Below are 9,790 nucleotides of genomic sequence, written 5' to 3' on the forward strand. Positions count from 1 at the left end.
ATTCCCTGATTTTCTTCCCATGTTCTTTCCCCTATAGCTTTCCCCCAAGCGATTATGTCACTTTGAACAGGGACTTTCCTGAAAGCTTGGCCAGTAGGAGTTAACACTGAGGTTTGCAATTTTGCAAAAGTATCAGAAGTTTTTGTCTCTGCTTCCTCCAGGCCCTTGATCTTTATACATTTTCAGCTTTAATTTGGGCACTCGTCAAATAGCAAAACAATACAAAATGGGAATACGTAATGGAATAAAAAGGAAAGTGCTAGGAGGATTCAAGATGCCTAAAGGGCTTATAAGAGGCATAAGAGTACAACAAAACATTTAAAGACATGATTTGAAAACAATATACCGGTACATATTATTTACAGATAACATGATTGCGTAGTACCAGTAAGACGCCTGAGGGCAAGAAGCGAGGCATCCGCATCGTTGACGGCAGACTGCTGGGCGGGCGCTGGCGCTGGCACTTTTGGATGGGGGGGTCAGATAAACATATGGAATGAATTCTGTACTGGCCATATATGGAGTGTGTCTTGAGTGTACAGTGTTTTATGAGGTCAGATCAACATAATATGGAATGTCAGAAGAGGTCAGCTACATATATGGAGATCTAAGGGTGGCAGCGGGGGCAGTGTCTTGAATGTACAGCATTTGATGAGGTCTGGCCATATATGGAGCGTGTCTTGAGTGTACAGGGTTTGATGAGGTCAGATCAACATAATGTCAGAACAGGTCAGCTCCATTATTAGAATAAGAATAGAGACCGTAGGTGATTTACTATGAAAACCTCATGTCCGTTAGTTAGTCACCCACGCCATATGGTCACGGCTCATGACATCATGTCTCCATATATGGCCACACCTCATGACATGTCACGCCACCACATATGGCCATCTCCATATATGAAAATCACGACACTGACCTCTTCTAACCCTGGATAACCATACATGGAGAATACTGGATCATCACCTAGATCTGCATATATGGAGCTGGCCAGCAACTCTACATCTGACCTCAAACCTAAATCCCTTAGATCTCCATATATGGAACTGAACTGTTCTGACATTCCATATGTTGATCCGTCCCCACCCGTCCTTCCTGTTCTGACATTCCGTAAGTTGATCTGACCTCATCAAACCTTGTACACTCAAGACACGCTCCATATATGGCCAGTACAGAATTCATTCCATATGTTGATCTGACCCCCCCATGCCAAAGCGCCAGTGCTCGCCCAGCAGTTTTGCGTGCTTCTCGCCCTCTGGACTTCTCTCCCTCTGGGCGTCTTACTGGTTTAAGTGATCTGGTTAATCAGAACATCAATTTGTTCTTATATAAATTAAGAGAATAAAGTTGCTGACCAGTAGAGTATTTGTCGTATAGTGTAGGAGGCTACCTCTCTATTTGATGGAAACGTACTATGACTGGTACGATAAAGGGGAGGATGAAGATGAGTATAGACTGTCTATTTGAGAATTTGTTTGAAAGTAATTTTTATAAATAAAAATGCATATTTGATGTGTTGTTGAAGTGTTGATCTGGAAGACAGTAAATACATTTAGCGTTTTCATGGAGCGGAGTGGTCAAGATGGTTTGAAAAAGTAAAAAGTAATCTCTTCTGTAGTAGATAAATCCTGTGGAGGTATGAAGCATGTGTACTGGCCCATGCAGACATTATTGCAGTATGTTAGACGTGGATAAATCAAGCTATAGTCAAATGTAAGCAGACATGAGTTCTGTTTTACCAGACTACTAATTTTCCTGATGACTCGTCAAATTTCAAAAATAATTTAGCATAGGAAACTTGTGATATCTCATTAGATCATTTATGATAGAAGTTATCAAAATTTACACTATGCATGCTGGGTTACTGAACTAATTAACTGAACTTACGTTTCGGCTATGAGCCTTCATCAGAGCAGAGTTGCTTTTTGGATTTTTTAAAATTCCTACATTTTGATGTATACTGGATTTGGGGTTAGCAACGTCTTTTTCTCATTTACCTTTTTATTTTATTTTCCCATATCAGTGGTATAACTTTTCTTGCCACAGTCTATACCCACTACTTCAAAAGGGAACCAAGGAGAACCATCAGCCTGTAGGTTTTTTTTCCCACATGTAACCTGACCAGGAAAAGCTAACAGGGTGTGTGGGTAGAGGTTATTCTTAGTCAGATCCCATCAGGGATAACAAGGTCATTTGAAGTCATGAAGATCCCCCTCCTTTTAGAGCCATGCTGGTGGCAAGGTTGCTTCTGTAGCCACTGGAACCATTACAATGACGAGAAAGTTAGAACAGAAAAATAAACATGTTTCTGGAGGAGATACATGATTGGCGTCCTGGGCTGTCCTGGGCACTTAAAGATGGCATAATAAATTGCTTAATATTGTTGTCATGGTGCCCATATTTACAAGAATAACCTATTAAACCTGTCTCTCTCATTATGTCCCCTTTAAATCCATTCTAAATAGGTCAGAAAGTTGACCATGGGCAGAGGGACCATGGGAGGCAACATAGGCTCAATCAAATCCATAAAATATCAAATGAATTGAACCGCAGAAGTTACGATTGTCACCACAGTACGACCTGTCAGTTACTATCCCAGTTCCCTTTTAACAACCGAAGGCCTCATAATCTGATTAGACAGCTCTATCGAAGACCGCACGTGTGTCTGTGTCCCTTCAATAAGGTGTTCTATTACCTATCAACACTCTCACAATCACTGCCTTGATGGATCCATTACATTTGAAAGCAGGTGTTGTTGTAGTGGTTCTGACTGTGGGTCAACATCCACAGTTACTCTGATGATCCCATTTCATATACATACTAGAAATGTGTCTTGTATGAACATACAATGTGTCTTGCATGGTGTTGGGTAAGAGTATGCACAACACAGACAGTTACACCAATTACAACTTCTGGCTCTCAGTTTTTCTGTAATTGTTCTCTATTTTCTGCTGCGATAACTTTAGATATTTGACTGCCTTAGGTACACATGATTATTAAAGTAACGTCCAATGTTCTAATAACATGACCAGTCAGCAGCAGCAGCAGTCAATGATGTGTTAGTAAAACCTATAGTCAATAGCAGCATGTTCACACAAATTACAAATTACTTATTAAATACATTTAATGAATGTACTTTTCCCCCTGCTGTGCGGACACAAATGAAATAAAAACACAACAGATCTATTTCATTCACTAGTTAATCCCAATGTAGAAAAGCCTCTTCGGTCCCTGCACTGAATTAAATGGTCTTGACAATACTTGACATTAATCTGATTAAGTCCTTCCACATTGGATTAACAGGGGGATTTATGCCTTAAGGCTTAGCAGACCCTAAACATCAGATAAATCAATTATAGCCACCATTCATGATAACTCAATAACAGGTCTTGATAAAAATCAGCCCCTACTTCATACCCTTTCTTTCGTTCTTGCATTAGAAATTATGGATTTGTGAATTGATTGAATTAGTGGAGTACTCTGGCTTGTCCATTACGACTACAACTACCTTCCTATGACTGTAAAGCCGCAATGCACCCTGGGGAAGCGCTGGGTTGTGGGAAAAATCACACCTTCTGTGTAGCCTGAGATGCCATGCAAATGTGGAGCAATTCGGGTGCAGAGGAAAGGGGGTAAATCGCTTTCATCCATTTTTATTGAGCCACAACCATCATCCTTAACCCCAGATAAACAAACAGAGCTACTTTCTTCATTTGCTTAGGGAGCAATTTAGACTTTGACTCGCACCCACAGCCCCCCCACCCTACCCCTGCGGAGGCCGTAGAATAGCAGGGGTGAGTAGGGATCGTGACCCCTGCCTCCTAAGCAGCCTCGCATGCCACAAGCCGACACAAGGGCCTGCCCCCCATCAAAAACCACTTACAACATCCAACATTTAACATCCAACCACTTATCGTCATTCTAAAACCTTCACTAAGTATAGGATTTTGGAGAAAACATCACCTTGTTAACCTTCCCTGTTCGCTTTTCACCTCTTATCTAGGATCAGAAGGCACTATCTGTCCGTCATTATGTGCTACGGATCAGCACTTTGCCTTATAGAAGAGCGCTGAGGCATCTGAAGATCTTTACTAGATCTCAGGTGAGTTTAGAGATTTACTCATGCAGTACAGAGGTCATTTACAAAGCCTTTTCACCACCAGGTATCACACCACAACTTGGTACAATGTTTCAAAGAGTATACCCCCCCCCCCCCCCCACCCCCTTTAAAAATATATATTATCCAATTTCCTGGTCCTCATTTTGGAGGATTTCCAATTTATGAGAACTATTTCATATCACAAATGGACACACGTCCACAAATTACACATTAATCAATTCCTTGGATATGAATTATAGCGGAATTTGATCTTTGATTTTATTCTGCTGTGGTTCATCATCTTTGTTCAATATGTAAACAAATGAACAAAGTCAGTTACAAAGGATATTGTCCATCAAAAATGACAGCAACCCACATTGAATCCCATTCAACACACGCACGCATGCACACACACACACACACACACACACACACACACACACACACACACACACACCCTCCACTCCATTCAGCCATGTTAACAAAAATGCCAGCAGCTGAAGCTGTAGGCCAGATAATTGAAACGCAAACAACTGATCAAAGCTAAGCTCCCAAACTTCGACAGTTTCATTGTTTATATACGGGCCTTATGGGAGACCTGTTGACTTTTCCAATTGGAGCTGTAAACTCCTGTTTGTCCACGCATCTCAGTCTGATCTGAACAATTACCAGCTAAATGTGTTTGCCAGCTCAGGGACAGAACCCCCCCCCCCCACGCACACACATACATACGCCACCCCTCTCTTATTCTGCTGCCCTAAAAAGATCAAAAGGGAAGATCCCCCCCGGCCCCCTCAGAGAGTCCCCCCCCAACCCCTCCCTCCTCAAATGCACCCCTCCACTCCCCATCTCCCTCCTCCATCTCCCTCCTCGTCCCCTCCCAACCTCTTCATTTCCTTTTAGCCATGACAGTTCAGCTGGAAAGCCGACCATAAATGATTTTTTTCGACGTCCCAGTGTTTGGGACAAGGCCTCTCAGAGCAGTGCAGCTTTCAACAGGGTGGGGGGGTGGAGGGTCGGTGGGGTGTGTGTCTCTGAAAAAAAAGAGAGAAAAAGAAAAGAGGAAAAAAAAAACGATCTGCATATTTCAATTATGTGCAGGCTGTGCTCAGCTGATCAAAGAGTTTAGGGGTTGACGGTCGTAACTGAAAGCTTGAGGGCCCTCATGATGTGAATGAGCACAAATTGATGCTACTGATGCTAAACGGCTAAGCGCCTCACAAAATGTCATGAGGTCAATCAACTTTTGGTAGTCATTTGACCGTGACACAACTTTGGCAGTTTTAGTGCCTAAATAGGCCCCGGGGAATGCTGGGCCGCTTTTCACTTCAGCTCAACTGAAGAATATTTGCATTCAACATTATGATGTGGATTGTGGAACATCAGATAGGCCTAAATGTGGCCAAACAAAAGACAATTTCTTAATTTTATAATTTCTTGTTCAACTGTCCGCAGAGATGAATAGAATAAAATGTCCCAGACCCCCCAGTCTCCTTAGATTAGTATGCTACAGTAGACCCTGCATTGCGAATATACTTAAATGACAGCCCAGGATGCTTTATGCCCAGTCATGTCAAGCACATTCATGGCATTTACAATGTGTTAACCCCCCCAACCCCTCTCATTCTTTTAGCCTACTTTTAGCTGTGTTGGGGTGAGGAACCCAGCTCTGTGAGACCTGGCTGATCGCACTTGGGTCCCTCCTCTGTAAGCGTCGTGATCGCTGTGTTGAATGGGGCAGGGTCACGCAGCCACTTCGGCCTGAACAAAAAGCGCCACCTAGGAGCCACATATCTGCCAATCACACACCGTGACCCTGGATCAAACGGCCTATCGCATACCATAACCCCTGATCAAACAGGGTCTTTGGTGGCCTTAATGGAAAAACATGTCAGACAATGGCAGCTTTGAATGTTTGACATGAGATGGGGGTCACCGTACAAGAAAAAACACACGACAACAAAAACACGGCAAGGGCCACTGGGGTCAGCTAGGATGCTGCTATGGGCCTGAGGAAGAAGAGGAGGAGGGATGGGACCCCAGGGAGGTGATGAGAACTATTCCAAATGTTGCTGAGAATGTCTGCTGAGACTGCAAAGTCAAATCTGGTGGAAACAAATCTGTTACTCCGAAGAGTGTACAAATAGAACCAAATGGACCCTTAATAGCATACAAATTTAACAATTTAACAAAGTCTATTTTGCTCCATTTGCACACTCCTCAGAGCTAAATTAGCACTAACACTGATGAGTTCTCTACTCGACTGTGTAGAGTAGAAGGACATTATGGACATACAATAACAATAGAAATTAATATTTTCACATCATATAGATAGGTTAATGTATGCACATAAAGTAGCCTACTATAGAGGCACTACTAGAGCATTCAGGTAGCATTGATGGTACTGTACATACAGTAGATTCTAGTTATTCAGTAGCTTACCTGCAACCATCTCAATGCAGCATTGCGCTTTCCTGTTGGCACAGAGATCAAACCAGAAACCATCCGTTTAATAAAGTCAGCTGTTCCTCACCTATTAAACAACCTGCTGTTAACAGGAAGGAAGAAAGAATTATGATGCCAAGCACTGTTAACCCCAAATAGCCTAATGTTATTTGTATATTTAATAATGGAAAAGTTGAAAATGGTAAATGAAAATGTATTGTCAGACATCAACTAGAAAGAAAAGTGCCTTCCTCAGAGCAGACTTTGTATTTATTTTTTAATCTGCTAATCAGGGCCGGATTAATCCCCATGAGTGCCCCTGTGCAGATACATTTTAGTTCCCCCCCATAGCACGGGCGACCGAACACAATAGAACACAATACAATAGGCATATAGGTCTTATAACATTTTCAGCAGCAGTTGGCACAGCACAGCTCGGCCTGGGCCGGCCGTAAGAACACAATACAGTGTCAGTGGACCAGGTGAGGCAATAAGCACATCAATATACTGTAGGCCTAATGTGCAACATTAATTATCCTGAACCAGGATCGAACCCAGTACAATAAATTACATGAATGCAAACTGAATATGACTGATATGTAAGAATGTTTATCTGAGCCAGTGTCCTTCATCCTTCATTTTGGAGTGCTGCTTTTTCCACTTCCGTGGTATTTTGAACTTAGTTATCATTTATAGTGCATAGCAGTGGCGGCCATTTTCTGGTTTCATTGATCCAGACCCCATTCCATTTTCCCATAGAATATATTTATATAAATTATTTTAAGCTAGAATCAAGCCATTCAGGATCCTGGTGAATCATGACCATAAAACATTTGATTCTGTGAAAAAAAGTGGAAAACTGCAAAACAGTCTATTTATTAAATATAGTATAATATCATATGATTCAATATTATTTCCCCCCCCCCCAAATAATCAAATTCACAGGGATCCTGGATGGCTTGATTCTAGGCTTAAAATAATCAATGGGAAAACAATAAATGGGGGCATCCAGAGCTAAGTGCACCTGCTTTTTTTTCTTACTGTCTAAACTGTGGCACTGACAAAAAGACAGGAGGCAGAGCTGAGTATGCTATACTAGGAGTGACAAGGAGGAACAAGATCATCAATTAATAAAATTATTATAGATGATCAGCCCAGGTTAAAGGGTTGGGACATAAAGCAAGAGAAGCAAATCAAATGGTTTGGACTTGTGCAATTAGTAATCTCAGCAAGGCAGATGGCTTCTTGGTTAGAGTGGGTGACAATATTATCACACGAAAATATGAAATTACCTACCTAGGTTCCATCCTGGAGGCAAATCTTTCCGGCGATAAAATGGCCACCAACGTAATGAAAAAAGTCTTCTTTTGAAGTCTTTTTTATTGGCCTAAAAAAACCCATTGTCTATATACATACATTCATGAATCCACTTGCTGTGGGTATTGGGCTTTTTTTTTAATATAGCGATTTCTTGTGACCGGCAAAAATGTCAAAAATGTCAAACTTTCCTTTTGCTCAAACTAGGGGGTTTTCATGATTCTGAGCATTAGTTTTGCACAAAATACACTCCTTGGGCTAAAAACAGCCATAGCCCAAATGTGCTGACCTCATCACATTTGTGCTGATCTCATCACATTTGTCATGACTTCTATGGCCATTTTTAGCCCCATGGGCCAATACCCAAAGCCGGTCAGCAAGTGGATTCATGAATGTATAGTATATAGACAATATTTTAGGCCAATAAAAAATACTATATACCATGACCAAATTGCCGGACTATATGAGGAGCCCTCGTACAAGGTTTCTTCGACTATGCATGCACCTCTTGGTACCACAGCACCTCAAAGGCCCTTAAAACAAGGCTCCAGACTTCCCAAAAAATAACTGGTCAGGCTACTACTTGGCCTCACTCCCTGAACCCACCTCACCCCTGCCCACTTTGAATGGCTTAGGGTTGACGACAGTACGAGTACGAGTACAGCATCTTGCAATGGGTCTGGTCCACAAGATTCGATACACTACCAAGATAGCCATGTACCTGTCTAAATACTTCCTTAATGTCAACAAAGTCCACACCCACAACACCAGAGGGAGCTCAACAAACCATGTGCAACCCAGAATTGGCACAAACAAGGGACTGAATTCATTTCGCTCCTATGCCACCAATATGTGGAACGCCCTACCAACGGTCATTAAGACCCCATGGCTGTATTTTGCGTGTCTTAAGGACCAGGTCAATGCTCTTTGGCCACTCAGAATAGCCAAATGCCATTGATCACGCCTCCAGGTCTTTAGTTTACTCAAGTTAGGGAATAAGACCTGGTACTTAAGACACGCAAAATACAGCCCCTAGTCCTACAAAACCACTCTCAAAAGACACCTACGGACGGCTGCAATTCGAAACTGGCCCCCGTAAAATCTGAATCTCCCACACACCCCTTTCCCCCCCTCACTGTATATGTTTTATTTTCCCTTAACCTCCTTTATGATGATTTCCAGTTTTTTGGCTATATATTTGTATGTCTCCAAATGTTATGATGAATTGAACAAGGTGGACCCTCTTGTAAACAAGTGTAGTGCTTTCTTTGGTCGTCCACTCACAGTTAACAGTTTTTGTATTGAGTTGTGCTTGAACTGTAATTCTGCAAACAATCAATGCAGATTGGTCGAGGGTCGAGGGGTACAGATGCTAGAGGGCCGAGGGGTACAGATGCTAGAGGAACTATACTCAGGGCTTAAAGCCAAAAAACATCCCAAGACAGAAAATGTTTTTTTTGCAAATCTGCACTGATCTTATTAAATGACCCCTATGAGATCCTCAGGACTGAAATCAGTCCCCAGGACTGAGAACTTTAAGCCCTGACTATACTTCAATACAAGGCCGCTTAAGAGGATTTAAACCCATGCAAGCTATGGCTTGTTTCCATTGGGTCCTTATGCACTCAATTAATCGAACCAAATGACAGACAAACTGTTGGAGGGGGGGGGGGTAATTTTACAGGGGCCAGTCAATTGCAGCCACCTAACATGCCATTACCATTGTTTAGTTTTAACATTTTAGAAAATACCACAACCACATAACACACAACCTGCCCCAAAAGTCAGCGTGGGGCACAACCATAGACTGTGGCACAACAAATCATAGAGTTATGGCAAAAATGCAGCAATGTGACTGTGACTTGTTCACTACACGTCATTGCGCACTAGAACGTATGCGTAATGACGTAATGACGCAATGGACGACGT

This window comes from Protomyctophum bolini (genome assembly GCF_963924005.1).
Source record: "Protomyctophum bolini genome assembly, chromosome: 14".
NCBI classification, from domain to species: Eukaryota; Metazoa; Chordata; class Actinopteri; order Myctophiformes; family Myctophidae; genus Protomyctophum; species Protomyctophum bolini.